The following is a 27055-nucleotide window of genomic DNA, read 5'->3' as shown; positions in this document are numbered from 1 at the left end:
AAAATAATCCTGCTAATGTATTAACCTGTGTGCACTGCTTTTGTCAATATGCAATAAACGTTTCCCATTCTTTTTTATATTAAAACTGGAGGCATTTTTTCAGCTGCAATGGGCCTCCGGTGTCCTGTTAGTACCATTAGTTGGTACCATTTCTCGTACAGTTGATATTCCTTGCATAGATAGATTAGATAGATGATAGATAGTTAGATTAGATTAGATTAGATAGATAGATTAGGTAGGTAGATTAGATAGATACATATATAAGAAAGGTTGGTAGATGGATAGATAGATTAGTTAGATTGATTGATTGAGTAGGTAGATAGATTCAGGCATGGCCAAACCTGGCCCTCCAGCTGTTTTGGGACTACAACTCACATTGTCCCTGACCACTGGTCCTGTTAGGTAGGGATGATGGGGGTTGGAGGGCCAAGTTGGGCCACACCTGGATTAGATGGTAGGTAGGTAGATAGATTTGATAGATAGGGTAGGTAGATAGATAGATAGATAGATAGATAGATAGATAGATAGATAGGCAAGTAGATAGATAATAAGATAAAGTCGGTAGATTGATAAGGTAGGAAGGTAGGTAGGAGGCAGCCTAGGTCAAAGTTGACCCACTTATTTAAAAGTAACCATGCTGTTATACAGTGGTACCTCTGGATGCGAACGGGATCCGTTCCGGGGCCCCGTTCGCATCCTGAAGCGAACATGCTCGGGTCACAATTTGCTGCTTCCGTAGATGCGTGTGGCATCATTTTGAGTGTCTGCACGTGCGCAAGCTGCAGAACCCGGAAGTAACGCGCTCTGTTACTTCTAGGTCGCCACGGAGCACAACCCGAAAATGCTTAACCCGCAGCTACTTCAACCTGAGGTATGACTGTATTAGTAACAAAAATCTATTATCTTAAATATTTTCAGGCGGTGACCCTGGACCCCAACTTCCTGGATGCTTACATTAATCTGGGGAACGTCTTGAAGGAGGCGCGTATATTTGACAGGTAAGCAAATAGGCATAGAGCTTATATTCTCTTTTTTATATAAATGTTTTTTATTGGTTTTGCGTATAATCACATTACGTCTTATATTCTCAGTTTAGTGGTTGCACCCATACCCAAACTAACTCCCATTGTTGCCTAGAGGGTTGATTTTATTTAAAGCAAATTGATTTAAATCCCAAATCCATAAGACTTGATTTAAATCCCCCTTTTACCGGAAGGTTCAGCCTTGCTGGCATCCTCTTAATATTGACAATCGGAGGCAGGTTTCCTTTTTGGAATCCTAACTTCAGAGTCTTTTCTACAGTTATATCAAAATGATTTGGTTCTGCTATATACAGCCCGATTGTGACGAAATGATGGTGAGTTTTAATAAGTGAACACTTTTTATTTGAACAACTTTTCTGCTGTACTTGATTGGAAGGAGAAAAGAAACATTTCCTTCATAACAATTTAAGCAATTTATTTCACTAAAACAGTAACATGGTAGCATATGTATCCATGTTGCTTAACTGATGTGCTGAAACATTTTTTCCCCAAGAAAAACTTGGACTGAGTTTTCGCACACATGAAAAACTTAAAACAAATAATTCTTCCCCGAATTATTTATTTATTTATTTATTTCTACCCCGCTCTCACTGGCCAGGGCCGGGCTCAGGGCGGCTAACACCAAATATAAATTACAATAAAATAGAATAGAAAAAAACCCCAGTTAATTAAAATACAGCTTAAAATGCAGCCTCATCAAGACTACAAAGGGAGGAAACATCAGCTATTCACCCAAGCCAGCTATCCATGCTGGTGCTACATGGGCCAGCAAAAAAGCCACGGGAAAATTTATATACCAAATCCCATATAGGGTGTCAGAGTGAGTCTAAGCATAGAGCGAGTTAAAATAATCAAGCCTGGAGGTGACCATCGCATGGATCACTGGCCAGATCAGGGCGAGAAAGGTAAGGAACCAATTCCTTAATACGGCGGAGGTGGAAAAATGCCACCTTTGCTGTGGCTGCAACCTGTGCCTCCATGGAAAGAGAGGCATCGAAGGTTACACCCAAGCTCTTGACAGAAGGCTCTGGCACTAATTGCGCCCCCACAAGAGATGGGAGTTGGCCCCCCAACCCCATGTTGTCCTGACCCAGCCAGAGGACCTCTGTCTTCGAAGGATTTAACTTCAACTGGCTCCCACGCAGCCACCCAGCCACGGCTTCCAAGCATCTGGTCAGTGTGTCTGGGGCCGAGTCCATTGACAGATAAAGTTGGGTGTCATCAGCATATTGACGACAACTCAGCCCTAAACTCCGGACAATCTGGGCAAGGGGGCGCATAAAGATATTGAAAAGCATCTGGGAAAGGATTGTGCCCTGCGGCACTCCACACAACAAGGAGTGCCGCAGCGACAACTCCCTCCCTAGCGCCACCCTCTGTCCCCGACCTGAGATAAAGGAGCACAGCCATTGTCTGACTGTGCCCTGAATCCCCACGTTGGCAAGGCGGTGGTCCAAAAGTTTGTGATCGACCATGTCGAAGGCCGCTAACAAATCTAAAAGAATCAGCAGTCCCGGCCCGCCTCGATCCTCTTAATCGTCCTCCCAAAGCATTTTATTTTTTAAAAAACAGATTTTTATCCACCCTGGTGACAATGAAACTGAACCAGTCCTTGATCTCATTTCAGAGCCGTTGCAGCCTACCTACGGGCCCTGAGCCTGAGTCCCAACCACGCTGTTGTCCACGGCAACCTGGCATGTGTGTATTACGAACAGGGGCTGATCGATCTGGCAATCGATACCTACAAGAGGGCCATTGAGCTCCAGCCCCACTTCCCTGACGCCTACTGCAACCTGGCCAACGCGCTGAAAGAGAAAGGCAGCGTAAGAAACTGGTCCCTTTTGCCTTGGGGTGGGGGGAACATCTATATAAAAGATGTTTTATAGATGGTACTTAACACCTGCCAAAATAGCTAAAATGTATAAAACAAAAAAACTGTGCTGGAGGTGCAGTAAAGAAGAAGGGACACTTATACATTTCTGGTGGGCCTGTGAAAAAAAAATACAGAAACTTTCCTATTAGGCAGTGGTGTCCAAACTTTTTTCAAAGAGGGCCAGATTTGATGAAGTGAAGGGCCATAAGGGCCGACCAAAGTTGTTTACTTTTTTTAAGGATTGAAGTTGTTGAGCTCTTTTCTTAGGGTTTAAATTGTTGAACTTTTTTTAGGATTGAAGTTGTTTAGCTTTTTCTTAGGCTTTTACCCCATGCTGAATTGGCCAGATTAACAGAGACAATTAGGGCACAACCCAGACAAGAATTCCAAAAGGAATGGGGAAAATGCAGAGAATACTTTACCAAACAGTGCCCCAAAATATACACTTGGACTTGTTTCAATTAATTTCTACAGGAGACTTTGTGGTTTAAGTCATAATTAGGAAAAATTGTAATAATCCCATACAAAAGAAATAGTATACAAGAGGTAAATAAGGCGGCCATTTAACAGAATAAAGTCTTTTATTTTTATGTTATGTTTTCTTTGTGTAAGAGGATAGGAGTTTAATTTTGATAATTAGTCAATGGTGGTGGGTCTGTTTGTATGTATGAGTTGTTGTGGACTATGTTATAAATAAAATAAAAATTAAAAAAAGAAAATGAAACCGGTCCCTTTTGCTTTCTGTATGTCAGAGGGTTTGCTGAAAAAAGCCTTCCGGATGATGGTGACCTCGAAATTGGGCTCTTTGGGGGGGGGATTTGGGGTACAGAACCTAGAAGAAGTCCTCTTTTATTTTTTCCTTTGTCATATCGTCACATACAACTTTGCTCATACCAAGCGTCGACTCCCCTCCCCCTTCCCCCGCTCCCACTCCCTGGCTTTCTTAAGCAGTCACGATCCTCTTAGCATTTCTATATCACCCTTTAAAAATTGTCCAGTAGCACCTGATGATGATGATAATAATAATAATAATAATAATAATAATAATAATAATAATAATAATAATAATAAAATTTATACCCCGCCTATCTGGCTGGGTTTCCCCAGCCACTCTTGGCGACAAAATATTAAAATACAATAGTCCTTCCCTAAACAGGGCTTGCTAAACTTGGCTTCTTCTTGGTATAATTTTTTGTATGCAGGTCCACTTCTTCAGATACAAAAGCTTCTACCAAGACCAAACTGAGTTGGTCTGCAATGTGCTACTGGACAATTTATATATTTTTTATATATTTCAACTGCGTTAGACCACCACAGCTGCCTACCTGAACATATATCGCCCTATTTACCTTCTTACTCTACTTAAAACAATTTACTTTAGCATTTGTAAATCACTTTCAAAAATTAGCCTCTGGTTTTTTTAATAACAGTATATTTAAAGATCTTTTTCAATTCTTTGTAAATCATATCCCAGTAGACTTTGACTTTAGTGCACATCCACCACCTATGGACGAAATTCCCTTCCTTCTCCTTGCATTTCTAGCGTGCCTTATCTTGAGTTATATATATTTTAGCAAGTTTAGTCGGCGTCAAATACCACCTATACGTCACCTTCATTAAATTTTTAATTAGTGCTGTACATTCAATAAATTGTTTTTGCCCATAATCTTTCCCACTTATCTAATTCAATGTTATGACCAAAATCTTGAGCCCATTTAATCATAACCGACTTAACTTCTTCATCCTTTGTATGCCATTCTTATACGTTTTTGGCAATGATTTTCTTTTACTATCTAGCAACTCTGTCTCTTAATTTTGATTTAGTATGACCAAAACCATTTCCCTTACTGTCTTCCTTAAATACATCTTGCAAAAGACGGTAAGTGTGCGGGAAAGAGAGTTTGAATCGGATTAGTCTGCTCTTGTATTTATGTTCCCCTAAACCAAGCATGTCCAAAGTCCACTTTGGGGGCCTTCCACCCATCTCTCCTAGATCTCAAAATGCATTGGTTTTGTCATATTTCCTGCTATCCTGCCAAAGAATTTAAATTTTCCCAATGTTCTTTTAGACCAGGCATGTCCAAAGTCCAGTTCAGGGGCCTAATCTGGCCCTCTGGTCGATTTAATCCGGCCCTCGTGGCGGTTTATTTACTAGGGCAAAACTTCCCCCAAAAAAGCTCAAGAACTTTAATCCTAAAAAAAGGTCAGCACCTCTGAGGTCAAATCCTTAAAAAAGGCTCAACAATTGTGGGGTTTTACTGTTAATATGCTTCTTCTTAATTGCATTTCACTATTAATATACTTCTTAATTGTATTTCAGTTCAACAATGACTTTGATAAAATACATCTTTTGTGACGTGCAGAAGGCTTGAGTTACCTATGAGGTGCAACAGTTACCATATAGCATATATTCAATATAAAAAACAGCAACAATTGGTTGTTGACAAAGGACAGCTGGCATATATATATAAAAGATATTAACTGATATGCATGCCATTCCAGATATAGCTATATAATCTCTACTGTTGGTAAGAGAAGAACTTTGGAGCAGGCATTTTCAAAAAAAGAGTTTTTTATGAACCGCTCTAATACCAAGTTACCGTCAGGAGCTGAGGGGCCGTATCAAACCTCAATCCAGCCATCACATCACAGAGCAGCCTTTTGGGCTCCTGTGAAAGACATACTAATATTCGTGTAAAAACTCTGTTTTGTGTTTCGAAGGTTGCCGAAGCCGAGGAATGCTACAATACAGCTCTCCGTTTATGTCCGACTCACGCGGATTCTCTTAATAACCTGGCGAACATCAAGCGAGAACAAGGGAATATCGAGGAGGCTGTCCGCCTCTACCGGAAAGCTCTTGAGGTACGTGCGTGGAGAATTACAACAATTAAATTGAGATATAAGGGTTAGGCATGCGTACCCTGGACTCCTAGTCTGGGTCTTTTTAAAAATCGCCGATCAAATTTTTCTTGATCAATAACGGAAATAATGGTGAAGAAGTGAAAGTGAAGTAGCATTTTGAGGCTCGACAAAGCATGGTCCGATAAGTCCCTTTTGGAAGGAAGAGGGTCTGTCCCCCTTTTTATATTCCTAGGCCTCCTGGAATGACCAAAAATCTGCTTTTTCATCAGAAGAACAATGCAAGGTGTTAAGGAACGGTACAGAAATTGAAATAAAAGCTGGGCACATGCTGTTCTCTGTGTCGGCTGAGCTTGATCCCCTGACAGTCTTATTTTCTAACAGTATTTCCTATGCGTACGAAAAAGGCAGTTCATAGGCCCATTATTATTATTATTATTATTATTATTATTATTATTATTATTATTATTATTATTATTATTATCATTACCACAAATCATTCCAAACGGTGATTTATTTTGCAGCCAGCCCCTGCCACATTTGAGCATCAAAGAGGGGCTCTTTAAAATACGGCATTGGTCATTTGACAGTCTGATCTCCCAACAGTATTTCCTATGCATGCTAAAAAGGCAGTCCATAGGTTCCTCCTCCTCCTTAATTTTTGCAAGTCAATCCAAATGAGGATTTATTTCACGCCCACAACCTTTGAGCCTCAAAGAGCAGCCTCCGTCTCTTTAGAATGCTTCTCAGGGAAACTAAGAGTAAGCTTCTTCCCCGCAGGTCTTCCCGGAGTTTGCAGCTGCGCATTCAAATTTAGCCAGTGTTTTGCAACAGCAGGGGAAGCTCCAGGAGGCCCTCATGCACTACAAGGAGGCCATCAGGTGAGCTTCCAAAGCCATGGGGAAAATAGATTGAAAGAGCTCCTCCTTACTGTATTTTAATCTTTTGCTGGAAGCCGCCCAGAGTGGCTGGGTATAAATAATAAATTATTGTTGCTGTTGTTAATAATTATTATTACTCCTCATGCGCTGGTCTGGTGCCTGTGGGAAAGCTCTCCTCTTGTGGATAAAGCACTTTCTCTTTTTCTTTTAGGTTTTTTTATTTTTTATTTTTATTTTTATTTTATTTTTTGTCCCTTGAAGGACAGCCAAATTTAAATAACAATTCGACACACAGCTGCGAGGCATTTGCGAGCTTTTTTGCGGAGAAGGTCCTGTTGCTCCGCCATGACCTCCCTGCCAATTTGGATACAATAAAGGAACTGGAGGCCCCTCGACTGTCCTCGGGTCCAGTATTGGACCACTTTGACCGGATATCCCCAGCCGATGTGGACAGACTCCTCCGAGCTGGAAAGCCCACCACCTGTCCTCTTGACCCGTGCCCGTCCTGGCTGATTAGAGCGTGCCCAGACAAGGTGCGGGCCCCCCTGGGGGATATCATCAATTTGTCCCTTGGCACTGGGATATTCCCAGGGGAACTGAAGGAGGCAGTGGTGTGTCTGCTCTTAAAGAAAACATCATTAGATCCTTTAGATCTATCCAATTACCGCCCGGTTTCGAATCTTCCATTCCTGGGTAAGGTGATTGAGAGAGCGGTTGCTGAACAGCTTGGTAGGTTTCTGGATGAAACATCTGCTCTCGATCCATTCCAGTCCGGCTTCCGCGCTGGTCATGGGACCGAGACGGCTCTGGTCGCCCTAACAGATGATCTCCGCAGGCAGCTGGATCGAGGCGGGTCGGGGCTGCTGATTCTTCTAGACCTGTCAGCAGCCTTCGACATGGTCGATCACGAACTTCTGGACCACCGCCTTGCCGACGTGGGGATCCAGGGCACAGTCCTTCAATGGCTGCACTCGTTTCTCTCCGGTCGGGGACAGAGGGTGGCGCTTGGGGGGGGGAATTGTCATCGCGCCACTCCTTGGTGTGTGGAGTGCCTCAGAGTGCGATACTCTCCCCGATGCTTTTTAACATCTTTATGCGCCCCCTCGCCCAGCTTGTCCGGAGTTTTTGGCTGGGTTGCCATCAGTATGCCGATGACACCCAACTCTATCTGTTGATGGATGGCCATCCTTACTCGGCCCCAGATACACTGACCAGATGTCTGGAAGCTGTGGCTGGATGGTTACGTGGGAGCCGGTTGAAGTTAAATCCTTCGAAGACAGAGGTCCTCTGGCTGGGACGGAGCGATATGGGATTGAGGGGGCAACTCCCATCTCTTGCATGGGTGCAATTAGTGCCAGCATCGTCCGTTAAGAGTTTGGGTGTAATCTTCGACACCTCCCTTTCCATGGAGGCGCAGATTACAGCTATAACAAAGGCGGCATTTTTTCATCTCCGCCAAGCTAAGCAGTTGGCTCCTTATCTCTCTCACCCTGACCTAGCCACTGTGATCCACGCGACGGTCACCTCCAGACTGGATTATTGTAACTCGCTCTACGTGGGGCTGCCCTTGAGACTGACCCAGAAACTCCAGCGGGTGCAGAATGCCGCGGCGAGACTCCTTACGGGGTCTTTGCTGCGAGATCATATCCATCCGGTGCTGTACCAGCTGCACTGGCTCCCGGTGGAGTACAGGATCAGGTTTAAGGTGCTGGTTTTAACCTTTAAAGCCCTATACGGCCTAGGACCCTCGTACCTATGGGACTGCCTCTCCTGGTATGTCCCACAGAGAAATTTACGGTCTGCAAATAAAAACACCCTAAAGATCCCAGGTCACAGAGAGGTTAGGTTGGCCTCAACTAGAGCCAGGGCCTTCTCGGCTGCGGCTCCAATCTGGTGGAACGCTCTGTCACAAGAGACTAGGGCCCTGTGGGACCTGACATCCTTCCGTAGGGCCTGCAAGACAGAGCTGTTCCACCAGGCCTTTGGTCAGGGCGCAGACTGACTCCCTCCTCTGGCAACCTGCACAGAATTTTGCTTGATGGTTGCCATTAATTTGATTTTAATTTGATTTAATTAATTTTATAATGAATGTTTTAAAATGTTGGACTATTTTGATTGTTGTTAGCCGCCCTGAGCCCGGCTTCGGCTGGGGAGGGCAGGATATAATTATTATTATTATTATTATTATTATTATTATTATTATTATTATTATTATTATTATTATTCAGTTTTTTTATTTTATCATTTTATTTCCATACACTCCAAACATTTTCAATATATACAATACTGGGATTATACAAACCCCTTGGACTCTCCCCCACCCCCCACCCCCCGTTTCCATATTTTGCCATCTTTTCTTGCATGTAATTACAATGATTCGTTCTATTCCATTTCCTTATTTGCTACTTTGGCTTCATCAATGTTATATCAATCCTGCCTGTGGAAAACCATCTAATTCGATTTTAATTTGATCCCGATTTGTTTTTAGGAGGTATTTTAATTATTGTTTGATTTTATACTAATGTTATATATTTGATGTTAGCTGCCCTAAGACCGGTTTCGGCCAGGGAGGGCGGGATACAATTATTATTATTATTATTATTATTATTATTATTATTATTATTATTATTATTATTATTTCTAAATATGTATCTTTAAGGTATTCAATAAATTTTTCCCATTCTTGTTTAATTTTTTTATATATATAAATAGTTTTTATTAAGTTTTAGCATTTTATATTCAACACAAACATCATTCTTGCAGACAGCATAGATGAATCCCAATCTCCCCCAGCTTCCCTCTTCTGGTTTTTTAAATATTTACTTCTCCTGCCTATCTCATTCTCCCTTAATTTTGCCATCTTTGAACTAACGATGGTTATATCCTTAAGGTTTTTGCACCATGCTTTTTCACATTTCATCTTCATTATTTTCCCCATTTTGTCCTTTTAACTTTTTTCTTTGCTTAAATTTCCTATCATCTTGATGTCTGATCTTCACAGTCATTTTGATAATCCACTCTTCTTTTGTTGGGACCTTCTCTTCCTTCCACATCCGGGCTAAGAACATTCTGGCATAAATAGAATACACTGTCTTTTTAGGTCTCTTGGTATTTCTTCACCCGTTAAACCTATTAGAAAGGCTTCTGGTTTTTACACAAATGTTCTCTCCCCCCCCCCCCAGTTAATTATACAGTGGTACCTTGGTTCTCAAACTGAATGTGTTCCAAAACCAAGGTGCACTTTCCCATAGAAAGTCATGCAAAACTCTATCTAGTGAACAATAGTGAACAATGTGGTGACAGAAGAGCTTCAGATTGAAAAAGGTACACGTCAGGGGTGCCCCCTGTCCCCTTTATTGTTTATCTCAGTCCTGGAGGTTTTGCTGAACATGATAAGGAAGGATCGGCAGGTACAAGGAATACGGGTCGGAGTGAAACAATATAAACTGAAAGCATTTGCAGATGACTTGGTTTTAACATTACAGGAGCCAGAATCTAGTACAAAAAGAGTTCTGGAACTGATACAGAAATTTGGTCGGGTGGCGGGTTTCAAGTTGAACAAACAAAAAACTAAGGTGTTAGGGAAAAATTTGACAGCTACTGAAACAGAAGGGTTTCAGAAGGAAACAGAACTAAATATTGTTAAAAAAGTGAAATACCTGGGGGTCAATCTCTCCTCCAAGAACCTGAATTTATTTAAAGATAATTATGAGAAATGTTGGTCAGAAGTTAAAAAGGATCTAGAAATTTGGTCAAGACTGAAGTTGTCCTTGTTAGGCCGAATTGCAGCTATAAAAATGAACGTTTTGCCAAAGATGTTGTTTTTGTTTCAGGCCTTGCAGATTGTGGACAGAGTGGAATGTTTTGGAAAGTGGCAGAAGGATATCTCTAAATTTGTCTGGCAGGGCAAAAAGCCCCGAATAAAGTTTAAAATACTAACTGATGCAAAGGAAAGAGGGGGATTTGCCCTGCCGGACTTAAGGATATATTACGAAGCTGCAGCCTTCTGCTGGATGAAAGATTGGATCTTGTTGGAAAACACTGATGTCCTAGATCTGGAAGGCTTTAATAACTCGTTAGGTTGGCATGCGTATTTGTGGTATGACAAGGCAAAAACATATGGAATGTTTAAAAACCATATTGTCAGGAAAGCAATATTTATGGTCTGGAAAAAATACAAAGACTTACTAGAAAGCAAAACTCCGAGGTGGGTATCACCAATAGAGGCCAAGGCTCGGAAAAAACCCAATATGGAGGCCGGTTGGCCGAAATATTGGGAAATAATAGAAAACATTGGAGATAATTGGAGGTTGCAGAGCTTTGAAAGGTTAAAGGGTAAAGTGCAAGATTGGTTTCATTATGCCCAAATTAATGAGGTTTTTAAGCTAGATAAAAAAACAGGATTCCAGGTGGAAAAATCGAAACTTGAGACAGAATTGTTAGAACCAAAGACCAAGCTATTATCGAGAATGTATAACTTGCTGCTTAAATGGAACACTCAGGATGAGACAGTTAAATCAGCCATGATAAAATGGGCCCAGGACATTGGTTATAACATCATGTCTGAGGACTGGGAAAGGTTATGGACCACCGGTATGAAGTTTACGGCATGTAATGCCTTGAAAGAAAACATTATGAAAATGGTATACAGGTGGTACATGACCCCAGTCAAGCTTGCTAAGATCTACCACTTGTCCGATAATAAATGCTGGAAATGTAAGGAGGCTGAAGGGACATTCTTTCACCTCTGGTGGACCTGTCCAAGAGTGAAGGCCTTCTGGGAAATGATATATAACGAGTTAAAAAAGGTGTTTAAATACACTTTCCCTAAGAAACCAGAGGCATTCCTCCTGGGCATTGTCGGCCAGAAGGTGTTAAAGAAGGATAGAACTCTTTTTATGTATGCTACTACTGCAGCAAGGATTCTTATCGCTAAGCATTGGAAGACTCAAGATTTGCCCACACTGGAGGACTGGCAGACGCAACTGATGAACTACATGGAACTAGCCGAGATGACTGCAAGGATTCGAGACTTGGGAGAAGAAGCAATGGAGGAGGACTGGTGTAAATTTAAGGACTATTTGCAAAAGTATTATAAGTTATATGAATCTTAAGACGCCGTATGATTTGGAATATCAGCCCCAGCAACAAAATGGTTTATATAAGAAATTGGATAATTTTTACGAAAGAATCAAGGTTTAAATGGGTAAAAATGACAATATGTTATATTTTAAAAGTAAATTGAAAACAAGAGATTTAAACTTAAACTGCAATTGAAAGTAAAAAGAAACACATGAAACAAGGTTATAATTTGCTGATAATTTTATTGTTAAGAATGCACTATGTGGGAGATGTGGGGAAGCCCGATAGAAATCTGAAATAAGTTGTTGAAATGGTTGAGATTTTCTGTTTTTTCTTTCTTTCTACTGTCTATGTTCTTTCTTTTCTATTTGTAATCTGGAAAAAAACGTAATAAAAATTATTATATAAAAAAAAAAGAAAGTCATGCAAAACGGATTAATCCGTACCAGACTTTGAAAAACAATCCCTAAAACAGCCATTTAACATGAATTTTACTATCTAACGAGACCACTGATCCCTAAAATGAAAGCAGTCATCCATGTACTGTACTCTAAAATAAATACAACAGTCTTGTAAATGATAAAAATGAAAATTATTTTTTTTCCTCACCTGCACTGATGATAGTCATTGTTCGGATGGGGACCGGGGCTTCTATCCGTTTCTGCAATCACACAATCAATCAATCAATCAATCAATCAGTAACTAAACTGGGATCCGCACAGTCGCAAAAACAAATGAACCAAAAAAGCCTCCGAAACAAAAACACCACATAAATTGCAAAAACCAAAGCACCAAACTTAATCTGTTCCCGAAGTCTGTTTGATTGGTGCAGGCGCCCCAGAAAGAATAGCTGACAGCCAAATTTGATGTTTGGCTTCCGAAAAACGCCTGGAAACTGGAACACTTTTTCTGGGTTTTCGGCATTTGGGAACCAAAGCGTTTGAGTAGTAGTAATAATAATAATAATAATTTGTTTTTGTTTGTATCCCACCCTCGCCGGCCAAGGCTGGGCTCAGAGCAGCTAACATCATAAAAACAACACAACGAGCCTAAAAGCAGACATCAAGTAATTCAAATAAAAATTAATTCAGACAAGTTAAAATCCGGGCAGGTGGCAATTATTAGGGTGGAATTGAGAGTGATTAATAATTGCCAGAATTGAGGAGCATGGAATTTCCCAAAAGGAAAGTGCTGCTTGTCCGTATGAAGAGGATGCCACAATGCTGAACCTTTCTGTATAAAAAACCTTCTGTATAAAGAAACCTGTATAAAAAACATTTGAGAACCAAGGTCTCACTGTCTCACATGACCACTAGGGTGGTTCATAAAAAACACTTTTTTGAAGATGCCTGCTCCCAAGGTCTTATCTTACTACACTAGGGATTATATAGCTATATCTGAAATTTTGTGCATATCAGTTAATATCTCAACCCTCCATGAAAATAGCTGTTTTCTTGGACGTTTTCCTATTTTGTGAAGGCTTTGGAGAAGGCATTTTTTTAAAAAGTTTTTTTAATGAACTGCCCTAAAGACCACCGTATAGGATAGAAAGAGCCTTCTTGACCCTTACATTTCCAGCGTAACTTCAGAGTATTTTTGTACCAAAATGGCACTTTTTCTCTCCCCCTCCATGTCAGAATCAGTCCCACTTTTGCAGACGCCTATTCCAACATGGGGAACACCTTGAAGGAAATGCAAGACGTCCAGGGAGCTCTGCAATGCTACACAAGAGCAATCCAGATAAATCCTGCGTTTGCCGATGCCCACAGCAACCTCACTTCCATCCATAAGGTAAGCTTTGTGTCTCTGCTAAATCTATTTAAAAAAAAAAAAACTGGGGGGGGGGCAGCAGGGGAATCTTAGTTTTTACAAAAGGAAAACAACTGGCAAAAGCCGTCCCAAACCGAGATGGGGCACAAAAAGAAAAAGGGGAGAATTGGAATTTATGCTGGAAGTGTGAGGAGGCAGAGGGCACGCCGATACGTTTATGGTGGGGCTACAGAAACGTTAAAAAATTCATGAGGAAATAAAAAAGATGATCAGAATTAATTTAGAGGGGAAAACCAGAGGCATATTTACTGAGTATAAGAGGTAAAGAAATACCACAAGATGGGAAGATATTATTCTTATACGCGACAGCTGCAGCAAGGCTACTCCTTGCACAAAACTGGAACAGGAAATATATACCCACAAAGGATGACTGGATAAAGAAACTAATTGAATTTATAGAACTGGCATGGTCAAGTGCAGTAATAAGGTACCAATCAAACTGGAAAATAAAAATATAATGGAAATGGTTTGAAGATTATGTGTTCAAGTACTGCTCAAAAACTAACATGTTGATATGTTTGGTTTAATGTTTGTAAATCTGGTTTATAATAATAATAAATAGTAAGTTAAAAGAGTTAAGAAATATAAATTTAGATAAAAATTGCAATGTGAATGTGAGTGAAGGAAGTCACGTGGGTATTTGGGTAAATGCTGAGTTGTGTATAGGGTTAGATGTGGGGAATCCATATATGTAATGTATAGTGTTGAAAATGTACGGCAACTAGCATGTAAAATGAAATCAAAAATAAATAAATAAATAGGGGGGAAATAAAAATGGCAATGTGAAATATTATATAGGAGGGTGAGGGGCGGTGGAGGGAAGCCACGAGGGTGGTTTTAATGTCTGAAATTTTGGGTGGTAGGGTAATACGAATTTTGTTTTGTGTCTATGTGTTTGTTTGTAAATAATTTTTTTTAAAGGAAAATGAAAAAATTGCTATTTTTACTTTGAAATAAAAATGGGGGGGGTCTTATACGGGTGATTGGGTGGGTGAATGGCTCATTTTCTTAAATTTGAGCCCCCCCAAATAGAGGGTGGCTTATATAGACGGAAAGTATGGTGGAGTTCCACACCCAAAAATCTCATTGTGACTTCCAATCACCCCTACGTCACATTTCCGATGGCGCCCTTTTGCTCGTCTCTCCTAGATCTCAAAATGCATTGGTTTTGTCATATTTCCTGCTGTCCTTTGTCAATCCACACCTGCCAAAGAATTTAAATTTTCCCAACATTTTTTTTTAGACCACACATGTCCAGCGTGTGGCCGGGGAGCGTAACCTGGTTTACTTACTGGGGCAACCCCCCCCCCAAATGCTCAACAACTTCAATCCTAAAAAGAGCTCAACAACCTTGGGGTTAAATCCTAAAACAGCTCAACAAATTTGCCCCGCCCTCATGTCAAATCTGGCCCTCTTTGGGAAAATTTGGGCACCCCTGTAAATTTAGACAATACAGTCCTATCTCGGGTTAAATATGCTTCAGGATGAATATTTTTGGGTTGCGCTCCGCAGTGACCCAGAAGTAACGGAGCACGTTACTTGCGGGTTTCGCCACATGCACAGACCCTCAAAATGATGTCATGCGCAGAAGCGGCGAATTGCGACGTGCAGATGCGGGTTGCATTCGCTTCGGGATGCGAACGGGGCTCCGGAACGGATCCCATTCACATCCAGAGGTACCACTGTACTCTGCAAGTGTCCTGTTCTCTATGAAATGTTTCTTCCAAAACCTCTCGTAATTCTGCCTGTATTATAATCTTGCTAATTCTGCGTATTTTAGCCTTTTTGCTAGCTACGCCAACTTAGTAGGGATGGGATTCTCCTTTCCATCCTTTGTCTGTTAAGATTCTCGCTGCGGCTATTGTAGACACTGTGACTTGCCATTGTTTTATAACCATTTATTGTAACATTTATTCTATGATCAATTACAATAATCATTCATTGTAATATTCATTTATTGTACGATTAATTACAATTTATTGTAATTGTTAAGAGTAGGTTTCTATTGAATTTTTACATGCTGATACTCAATATTATTCTATAGCATGGGGAGGCAAACTACGGCCCCATGGCCTTCTCAATCTAGCCGGGAGTCGGCATGTTTTGACACGAGTATAATGTGTCCTTTTATTTAAAATGCACCTCTGGGTTATTTGTGGGACATAGGAATGCGTTCCTTTTTCCCCCTCCCCAAAATCTAGTCTGGCCCCCACAAGGTCTAAGGGACAGTGGACGGCCCCCTGCTGAAAAAGTTTGCCGACCCCTGTTCTATTCCAATGATTGTTGAATGTTACTTTATAAGTCTACCAGGTGTGGATCATCGTGCCTTCTGTCTGTTCTTCATCTTTGGTTTTGATGGTTGAGAAAAAAAGCTAGTGGCAATTGCTGAAATATCCCTCCCTTTCTAGGATTCCGGAAACATCCCAGAGGCAATTGCTTCGTATTGCACCGCCTTGAAACTGAAGCCGGATTTTCCTGACGCTTACTGCAACCTGGCGCACTGTTTGCAGGTGAGGCAGAGTTTTAAGGGCCAACACTCCCAGGGTTTCCGGCATTTGGGAACCGAGGCGTTTGAGTCCCAAGGTACCACGGTAATGGTAAAAGCGTCACCTAATTCAGGAATTGTCCAATGTCACTTTAGAGACCAACTCAGTTTGTTCTGTGTCTAAGCTTTCATGTGCAGGCAGACTTATTCAGATACACTGAAGCGGAAGTCCCCACACCCTGATATTTAGAGGGAGGGTGGGGCGGGGTATTTCTCTGAACGGTAGTAGGACTCAATCGGTATGGTCAACCTGTGGACGACTGTGTCTCATTACATATCCTAAAACTATTTCAGGTCATCTGCGTACCATCCCTTGTTTTTTCAGTCATTCACAGTTGCCAGCAGGTGGACCATACCCATTGACTCCTACTACCCTTCGGAGAAAAACCCCAACTCACCCTCCCACTATATATCAGGGTCTGGGGGCTTCTCCTTACTCTTATATAGCAGGGTCTGGGGACTTCTCCCTCTGTATATCAGGGTCTGGGGACTTCCGCTTCAGTGTATCTGAAGAAGTGTGCATGCACACAAAAGCTTATATCAGGCATCCCCAACCTGCGCCCCCCCCCCCGATGTTTTGGCCTACAACTCCCATGATCCCTAGCTAACAGGACCAGTGGTCGGGGATGATGGGAATTGTAGTCTAAAACATCTGGAGGGCCGAAGGCTTGGGGTGCCTGGCTTATACCAAGAACAAACTTTGTTGGTCTCTAAGGCACTACTGGACAATTTATATATATATATTGACTTCATCAGACCAATACGGCTACCTACCTGAATCTAGAACCCTGGTTTTCTTTGCCCCCTTTCAGATCGTCTGTGATTGGACCGATTACGGCGAGAGAATGAAGAAGCTTGTCAGTATTGTGGCTGACCAGCTGGAGAAGAACCGGCTCCCTTCGGTGCACCCGCATCACAGCATGCTGTATCCACTGTCTCACGGCTTCCGAAAGGCTATTGCCGAGAGACATGGGAACCTTTGCCTGGACAAGGTGGGTCTATGCTGTGAAGAGGTGTGCGCCGCTCCGTTCCGTCAGAGTTTGAATGCTTTCATGTTGGCTTTGGATATATAATAATATATAATAATTTATTATTTCTACCCTGCCCATCTGTCTGGGTATCCTCAGCCACTCTGGGTGGCTGCCAACCAAATATTAAAAACACAAGGCAGCATTAAATATTTAAAAACTTCCCTAAACAGGGCTGCCTTCAGATGTCTTTTAAAAGTGAGATAATTGCTTATTTCTTTGACATCTGATGGAAGGGCGTTCCACAGGGCGGCCGTCACCACGAGAAGGCCCTCTGCCTGCTTCCCTGTAACTTGGCTTCTTGCAGGGAGGGAAGCGCCAGAAGGCCCTCGGGAGAGGGACCCCGGTGTCCGGGGTGGAGATGCTCCTTCAGGTCTACTGGGCCGAGGCCATTGAGGGCTTTCAAGGTCAGCACCGACACTATGAATTGTGCTTGGAAACGTACTGGGAGCCAAAGCAGATCTCTTGGGACCGGTGGTATGTGGTCTCAGTCAGACTGGATTTAAATCCTTTATTTTACAGAAAGGCTTGATCTTGCTGGCATCCTCTTAATATTGACAACCAGAGGAAAGTTTCATCTGCTGGGCTGTTTAGGGCTTTCAAGGTCAGCACCAACACTTTGAATTGTGCCCGGAAACGTACTGGGAGTCAATGCAGGTCTTTCAAGACTGGTGTTATGTGGTCTCTGCGGCTGTTCACGGCCCCCAGTCTGGCTACCACATTCTGGATTAATTGCAGTAAGGTAGCCCCACATAGAGCGCATTGCAGTCGTCCAAGCTGGAGATAACAAGAGCATGCGCCACTCTGGCAAGAGAGTCCGTGGGCAGGGAGGGTCTTATCCTGCATCCCAGATAGAGCTGCCCTGGACACAGAACAGACCTGTGCCTCCATGGGTCCAAAATGACCCCCAGACTGTGCAGCTGGTCCTTCAGGGGCACAGTTGCCCCGTTCAGGACCAGGGAGTCCCCCCCACCCGCCCACACACCACAGAACTTCAGTCTTGTCAGGATTCAACCTCAACCAGTTAGCTGCCATCCATCCTCCAACCGCCTCGAGGCACCCGCGCAGGAACTCCACCGCCTTTGCCGGCTCTGATTTGAAAGAGAGGTAGAGCTCTCTATCAGGCTTCCTCAACCTTGGCCCTCCTGATGCTTTTGGCCTACAGCTCCATGGTCCCTAGCTAGCAGGTCTAGTGGTCAGGGATGATGGGCACTGTAGTTTGAAAACAGCTGGAGGGCCAAGGTTTAGGAAGCCTGCTCTGTATTGGCGCCAATGGCTGTTAAGCGAAAAAATTCCAGGGTGAGTGACTCCTTGACAGCCTAGCTCACGGGGCACTTGTCCCCCATGGGTCCATGCTGTCAGTAAAAGGAGGAAGTCCCAGCCCGGTAATTTGGAGCAAAACAGTGGTCAGTAGACCATGATTCTTACTGTTGCACCACAGGTCTGCCCAGGAGTAAGAACCCCGAGCATGGGGCAATGTCAACTTTTAAAACTTCCTTCTTCCCCCCAGAATACACTTCAAGCAGCATCGTTGATACATCATCACTACATCACTAGCACATCACAAATGAGGAGGGGTATACAAGGGTTATGCATTCACTATGAGGTCCCTTTATCAGACCCCTTAAATCTCCATCACTGAAAGAACAATAAAACTCTTGACACGTCCTTTCCCACTGGACTTGTCTGGAGATGGGCATTCAGAACACCTGCCTTGCTAAACTGCCTTGGCAGATGTCTATGGTTGCCCCCTTGGTCCCTCCCTCGGTGGGGTGCCGTGTATGTGCTCTCAGGCTTGGGGAATTCTGGCGGGATGCCCTGTTCCTGCTGCCTACATGACTTCCTGCTTCTTGGCTCATGGAGGGAGGTGGAGCCCAAATTCGTTCAAATGGCGGAATGAGGAGAGTCGGTTAAAGCATAGATTTTCTGCGTGTCTTTCTTGGGCTGTCAAGTCAAAGGTATGTATATTTGTAACATTGGAACAACTTCAAAGATGTGGCCTCATGTCCCCCACCCCCATGTCATTTCCGTAACCCGGCTTTCTTGAATCCCCTTGCTAGATCAACGTGCTCCACAAGCCGCCTTACGAGCACCCCAAGGACCTGAAAGGCAGTGAGGGCCGGCTCCGCGTTGACTACCTGAGCTCTGACTTTGGGAACCACCCCACCTCCCATCTCATGCAGTGAATCCCAGGCATGCACAATTCGGACAAATTTGAGGTGAGGTGCACAAGAGGGCAGCTGTGTGAGTAGCTCAGGCGGCAGAGCGCTGAGACTCTGAATCTTGGGGTCATGGGTACGAGCCCCACGTTGGGCCAAACGAATGAATACAGCCTAGGACCGCCTCTCCACGGAGGATCTAACAGTCTGCAAATAAAAAAATGTTAGAGGTCCTGGGCTTCAGGGAGATTAGGCTGGCCTCGACCAGGGCCAGGGCCTTTTCAGCCTTGGCCCCGGCCTGGTGGAACTCTCTGCCACAAGAGATCAGGACCCTGTGGGATCTGACATCTTTCTGCAGGGCCTGTAAGATGGAGTTGTTCCGCCGGGCCTTTGGTTCAACCTGACTCCCCTTCTCTTTTTGTGTAAGGACTAGTATGAAAGAGGCCTCCCAGTGTTCTCACAGGCCCATATAAGAGTTGGGCCTGATGAGCGTTTACTGTTCCCAACCCTAATCCTGCGGAAAGCCATCTAATTGGATTTGAATTTGATCCTGGCTTGTTTTCAGGAGGTAATTTCGTTATTGCTTGATTTTATACCAGTGTTACATATTTGGTGTTAGCCTCCCTGAGCCCGGTTTCGGACGGGGAGGGCAGGATACAAATAAAAGTTATTATTATTATTATTATTATTATTATTATTATTATTATTATTATTATTATTATTATTATTATCATTATCATTATCCTCTTAATTTGCATCAGCCCTTGGTTGTAGCAATAAAACAACGAGATGATCTGCAAGGAATAGAAATGAAAAATCAATGATATCAAATACATTTGAGGGTTTTGAATCGAGAGTGGACCTTATTCTGACTGCCCCAGCTCAAAACCCGGCCGCCTTTGCCGTCACCTGCTCCTCTTGATCTGCCAAGAGAGGACTCTGGGGTAGTGGTTGGGCAACCCGGAACAGGCAATAAAGGAGGGGTAATCATCTCACGACAAACCTAGACAGCATCTTAAAAAGCAGAGACACCACCTTGCCAACAAGGTCAGTATAGTAAAAGCTATGTTTTCCCAGTAGTGATGTATGGAAGTGAGAGCTGGACCATAAAGAAGGCTGATCGCCGAAGAATTGATGCTTTTGAATTATGATGCTGGAGGAGACTCTTGAGAGTCCCATGGACTGCAAGAAGATCAAACCTATCCATTCTGAAGGAAATCAGCCCAGAGTGCTCACTGGAAGGACACATCCTGAAGCTGAGGCTCCAAGACTTTGGCCACCTCATGAGAAGAGAATCATAGAATCATAGAGTTGGAATAGACCACAAGGGCCATCGAGTCCAACCCCCTGCCAAGCAGGAAACACCATCAGAGCACTCCTGACATATGGTTGTCAAGCCTCTGCTTAAAGACCTCCAAAGAAGGAGACTCCACCACACTCCTTGGCAGCAAATTCCACTGTCAAACAGCTCTTACTGTCAGGAAGTTCTTCCTAATGTTTAGGTGGAATCTTCTTTCTTGTAGTTTGGATCCATTGCTCCGTGTCCGCTTCTCTGGAGCAGCAGAAAACAACCTTTCTCCCTCCTCTATGTGACATCCTTTTATATATTTGAACATGGCTATCATATCACCCCTTAACCTCCTCTTCTCCAGGCTAAACATGCCCAGCTCCCTTAGCCGTTCCTCATAAGGCATCGTTTCCAGGCCTTTGACCATTTTGGTTGCCCTCCTCTGGACACGTTCCAGTTTGTCAGTGTCCTTCTTGAATTGTGGTGCCCAGAACTGGACACAATACTCTAGGTGAGGTCTGACCAGAGCAGAATACAGTGGCACTATTACTTCCCTTGATCTAGATGCTATACTCCTATTGATGCAGCCCAGAATTGCATTGGCTTTTTTAGCTGCTGCGTCACACTGTTGGCTCATGTCAAGTTTATGGTCAACCAAGACTCCTAGATCCTTTTCACATGTACTGCTCTCAAGCCAGGTGTCCCCCATCTTGTTTTTGTGCCTCTCATTTTTTTTGCCCAAGTGTAATACTTTACATTTCTCCCTGTTAAAATTCATCTTGTTTGTTTTTGCCCAGTTCTCTAATCTGTCAAGGTCGTTTTGAAGTGTGATCCTGTCCTCTGGGGTGTTAGCCACCCCTCCCAGTTTGGTGTCATCTGCAAATTTGATCAGGATGCCCTTGAATCCATCATCCAAGTCATTGATAAAGATGTTGAATAAGACCGGGCCCAAGACAGAACCCTGTGGCACCCCACTAGTCGCTCTTCTCGAGGATGAAGAGGAACCATTGATGAGAACCCTTTGGGTTCGGTCAGTCAGCCAGTTACAAATCCACTGAGTGGTAGCATAGTCAAGACCGCATTTTACCAGCTTCTTTACAAGAATATCATGGGGCACCTTGTCAAATGCCTTGCTGAAATCAAGGTAGGCTACATCCACTGCGTTCCCTTCATCTACCAGGCTTGTAATTCTGTCAAAAAAGGAGATCAGGTTAGTCTGACATGACTTATTTTTCAGAAATCCATGCTGACTATTGGTATCACAGCATTCCTTTCTAGGTGCTCACAGACTGTTTGCTTAATGATCTGCTCCAGAATCTTCCCTGGTATTGATGTCAGACTGACTGGGCGATAATTATTTGGGTCCTCTCTTTTCCCCTTTTTGAAAATGGGGACAACATTTGCCCTCCTCCAGTCTGCCGGGACTTTGCCTGTTCTCCAGGAATTCTCAAAGATGACTGCCAGTGGTTCTGAGATCACATCTGCCAGTTCTTTTAATACTCTTGGATGCAGTTCATCTGGCCCTGGAGACTTGAATACATCTAAACTAGCCAAGTATTCTTGTACTATCTCCTTAGTTATTCTGGGCTGTGTTTCCTTTGCTGAATCATTTGCTCCAAATTCTTCAGGTCGGGCATTGTTTTCTTTATCGGAGAAGACTGAGGCAAAGAAGGCATTGAGGAGTTCAGCCCTTTCTGTGTCCCCTGTTTGCATTTCACCATCTTCTCCTCTGAGTGACCCCACTGTTTCTTTGTTCTTCCTTTTGCTACGAACATACCCATAAAAGCCTTTTTTGTTGCTTTTAACCTCTCTAGCCAGCCTGAGTTCATTCTGTGCTTTAGCTTTTCTGACTTTGTGTCTACATGTGCTGGCTATTTGTTTGAATTCCTCTTTGGTGGTTTCCCCCCTTTTCCAGTTTTTGTACACATCCTTTTTTAATCTTAACTCAGTTAAAAGTTCTTTAGATAGCCACCCTGGCTTCTTTAGGCAACTTCCATGTTTCAGTCTCATTGGTATTGCCTGACGTTGTGCTTTTAGTATCTCCCTCTTAACAAACTCCCAGCCATCATGAACTCCCTTTCCTTTTAGTATTACTGTCCATGGGATCTCACCCAGCATTTCCTGGATTTCCTTGAAAAGACCCTGGTGTTGGGAAAGATGAAGGGCACAAGGAGAAGGGGACAACGGAGGACGAGATGGTGGGACAGTGTTCTCGAAGCTACCAGCATGAGTTGGACCAAACTGCGGGAGGCAGTGGAAGACAGAAGTGCCTGGCATGCTCTGGTCCAGGGGGTCACGAAGAGTTGGACACGACTAAACAACAACACAATCATCTCCTCAAGGCTTTTTATAAAGCACATGCACTACTGATTTGGTGCTACATGGGACATGAGCGTTTCCCATGTGGAATCTGTCGGAATCGTCCCTCGAGTCCAGTCCAGGGCGAGACATTTGATCTTGCAAGGTTCAAAGCTGTCGGCATTTTGGGATTGCTTGGTGATGCAGATCAGGTGCTGGAGAGTCGAAATGGGACGGTGGGAAATTTCCTGATAGCAGTCAAGTTGTTCTGACACTTGAGATCATTTAGGCACTGACAGATTAGACCAGGCATCCCCAGCCGTCGGCCCTTCAGATGTTTTGGACTACAATTCCCATCATCCCTGACCACTGGTCCTGTGAGGTAGGGATCATGGGAGTTGTAGGACAAAAACATCTGGAGGGCCGCAGGTTGGGAATGCCTGGATTAGACTGTTTGCTTGACTAAAACCCAAAGTCAGTATCTGTTGTGGGGATAAGCCACAAGAGGGAAGCTCTTTGGCAAAGATTCCCACATTGCAGGGGGTAAGCCTAGATGAGCCTCGTGGCCCTTTCAAACTCCCTAGTTCTATGATTATATATTAGCAATTGCTTCATCATTGAGGAAAGCTGTGATGGTTCATGCGCTTCGTAAATTCTGGCCTTTTCCTGCGATGTTTGGGAAAGATGGGCTTTGTCTACTGTTTATCGGCCTGTGTTTTGCTGCGCCTCACGTGCTTCCTGCTCAAGTGACCCTCAAATGTATTTTATACAATGGACTTTTTATTTCCATTCTTGATTGATATTTATTACGGCCATTGGCCCGTCACACGACAGTTTCCCACCAACATATATATACTTAAACCTCCAAATTTAAAACAGCTAAAAACTTACAAGAACAGACAAGAACCAAAGCAAAATAAGCAAAAGACCCAACAACATACATTACAATAAATTTGCAACATAGACATCGTCTTCTGCTCATAAATTAATAAAAGACATCAGTGGTGATATCACCTAGTTACATCCTAAAACATATATCATGGTTTAAAAGGGTCATCCGAGCCACACAGGAGTCTGTTTTTCTTCTTTAGGGATAGGACGCTGATCAAGAATCTGGCAACCGTGAGTGATCTTAGGGGATCTTCATCATTTAGTAGATATCTCAGTTTGGCTTCATTCCAATCATCGGCGATTCCCTTTAGATATGGATCAAGAAACTTGCTCCTGGCCGATGAGTGAGAAGCACAATCAAAGATTATGTGATGCAACGATTCCGGTGCCCCACAATCACATAAGAGCGATATCTGTCCATTGGAAAATCTATTTCTCAGCACGTTCGATGGGAAGGCGTTGAATCTTGCCTTTATAAAGGCATATCTATGAGTCGAAGAAGTTAAGGAATTCAAATAGTTTGGGAGCCTTAAGAGGGGTAATAAACCAAGGTTTTGAGGTGAGCAGGTACCATTGCCCAACACCATTTTCTGCTGCAAGTCCATCTCCTCTAGTTTACAGGTTACTGTTCTTTTAGCTGGAACTATGTCCTGCTCTAGTAATTTAGATGGGGAGATTCCCATTGCCGTAATTTTCAGTTGTAAATTTTTTACCCATGGGCTCTGGAAATCATCTCTCCACATACATTGTATCAAATACAAGTTTGGGAGATTGTGCCATAGAGATAACCAGTGACAGAGTATGTGCTTCCACAGGGCGTTTTCCAGGGATACAATATTAAGTTCCATGTGTAACGCTGTATTACTTACACAGTTGGGCAGTTTCAATATCCCTCTTAAAAACTGATTTTGAATAACCTGTAGGTGAGATAGGTTGACAAAAGTCCCCCAAGTTGAGATGGCATAAGCAATTGTCGGGATCACCTTGGCCTTGAACACTTTCAACGCCGATGGGATGTGGAGGGCTCCATCGGTGAAGAAGAATCGCAAGATCGCCAAGGAGATAGCTTTGGCTCTGTTTGTAACATAAGCTACATGGGCCTTCCATCTAAGGTTATGTTGTAACCAAACTCCCAAGTACAGTAGTGCCCCGCAAGACGAATGCCTCGCAAGACAAAAAACTCGCTAGACGAAAGGTTTTTTCGTCCGCGATTTGCCTCGCAAGACGAATTCCCCTATGGGCTTGCTTCGCAAGACGAAAGCCCATAGGGAAATCTCCGGGGACCTCTTTTAAATGCTAGCGGTGGGGAGCAAAGCCTTTCCCCCCCCTCCGGCCTTCAGAAGAGGTCCAGGAAGGCTGGCGGGGGCCAAAAGGCTTTGCTCCCCAGCGCCAGCATTTTAAAAGCAGTCCGGGATAGCAGGGAAGCGCTTCCTGCTATCCCGGACGGCTTTTGAAGGCAGGAGAGATCCGCGAAGCCTGGGCGCGCTGCGCGCAGGCTTCGGCATGCCGGCAAGTCTCCGCCAGCAGCGGCAGCGCTGCCGCTGCTGGCAGAGAGATCCGCGAAGCCTGGGCGCGCTGCGCGCAGGCTTCGGCATGCCGGCAAGTCTCCGCCAGCAGCGGCAGCGCTGCCGCTGCTGGCGGAAAGGTCCGGGAAGCCTGGGCATGCCGGCAAGTCTCCGCCAGCAGCGGCAGCGCTGCCGCTGCTGGCGGAAAGGTCCGGGAAGCCTGGGCCGGACAGCTTTTGAAGGCAGGCGGGGGGAGCAAAGACTTTCGCCCCCGCCAGCCTTCAGAAGAGGTCCAGGACCTGTTCCGAAGTGGGGAGGGGGGGCGGAGACACCTGGCCCCGCTGCCCCACTTCGGAAAGCTGTTCCGAAGTGGGGAGGGGGCGGGGACACCTGGCCCCGCCGCCCCACTTCGGAAAGCTGTTCCGAAGTGGGGAGGTGGGGCGGGGACACCTGGCCCCGCTGCCCCACTTCGGAAAGCTGTTCCGAAGTGGGGAGGGGGGGCGGGAACACCTGCCCCCGCCGCCCCACTTCGGAAAAGCTGTTCCGAAGTGGGGCGGGGGGGCAGGGACACCTGGCCCCGCCGCCCCACTTCGGAAAGCTGTTCCGAAGTGGGGAGGGGGGGCGGGGACACCTGGCCCCGCTGCCCCACTTCGGAAAGCTGTTCCGAAGTGGGGAGGGGGGGCGGGAACACCTGCCCCCGCCGCCCCACTTCGGAAAGCTGTTCCGAAGTGGGGAGGGGGGGCGGGGACACCTGCCCCCGCCGCCCCACTTCGGAAAGCTGTTCCGAAGTGGGGAGGGGGGGCGGGGACACCTGCCCCCGCCGCCCCACTTCGGAAAGCTGTTCCGAAGTGGGGCGGGGGGGCGGGGACACCTGGCCCCGCCGCCCCACTTCGGAAAGCTGTTCCGAAGTGGGGAGGGGGGGCGGGAACACCTGCCCCAGCCGCCCCACTTCGGAAAGCTGTTCCGAAGTGGGGCGGGGGGGGGGGGGCGGGAACACCTTCTGAAGGCGGGCAGGGGGCGAAAGTCTTTGTCCCCCCTGCCTGCCTTCCCAGGGGCTTTTAAATCGCCCCGGACAGCGGAGAAGTCCTCCGCTGTCCGGAGCGATTTTAAAATGCCGCCCGCCAGCATTTTAAGATAGCCCCGCACAGCGGAGAAGTCCTCCGCTGTCCCAGGGTTTTTTAAAATGCTGGGGGTGGGAAGAAAAGCCCTTGTCCCCCCCCCAGCCTTCAGAAGAGGTCCGGGGACAGACTGTCCCCGGACCTGGCCTGAAGGTGGTTTCCCTAGGAACGCATTAATTGATTTTCAATGCATTCCTATGGGAAACCGTGCATCGCAAGACGAAAAAACCGCAAGACGAAGAGAATTGCGGAACGAATTAATTTCGTCTTGCGAGGCACCACTGTATTGGAATCTATAAACTGGTTCGATGACTCTCCCATCAATTCTCCAATTATGGAGTTTCCGGCTCTTTGAGAAAACTAGGATCTTAGATTTTCCATAATTAATTGTAAGGGAATTTGTGTTACAATATGATCCAAAAAATTTTAAGGCCCTCCTGAGACCTACTCTAGAAAAGGAGAGGATGACTGCGTCATCCGCATATAGTAACAGAGGGCAACGATAAAGTGCTAGGCGGGGTGCGTGAATCCTTTCTTGAGGATCTGTTTCTTGTTTCTTGAGCCTCTGTTAGGGGAGTCCTCATGTCGCTTATGAATAAATTAAACAGGAATGGAGCCAATATACAGCCCTGTCGGACACCTCTGTTAATGGGAA

At 44.6% G+C, this 27055-nt stretch overlaps 2 long non-coding RNA genes across 2 annotated transcripts; both read left to right on the top strand.

Moving 5' to 3' along the window:
- The first annotated feature begins 916 nt into the window (after positions 1-916).
- LOC308577937 lies at positions 917-6656 on the top strand. Its single transcript, XR_014003781.1, has 4 exons — positions 917-998; positions 2671-2866; positions 5638-5778; positions 6556-6656. It is a non-coding gene; the product is annotated as an uncharacterized lncRNA (long non-coding RNA).
- Positions 6657-16013: 9357 nt separating this feature from the next.
- LOC308578303 lies at positions 16014-19257 on the top strand. The gene is made up of 3 exons (XR_014003870.1): positions 16014-16078; positions 16926-17105; positions 19202-19257. It is a non-coding gene; the product is annotated as an uncharacterized lncRNA (long non-coding RNA).
- The last annotated feature ends 7798 nt before the right edge of the window (positions 19258-27055 follow it).

This window comes from Podarcis bocagei (genome assembly GCF_964188305.1).
Source record: "Podarcis bocagei genome assembly, chromosome: W".
Lineage (NCBI taxonomy): Eukaryota > Metazoa > Chordata > Lepidosauria > Squamata > Lacertidae > Podarcis > Podarcis bocagei.
The sequence above is the reverse complement of the archived record's forward strand: the minus strand, read 5'-3'. Positions and strand labels throughout refer to the sequence as shown.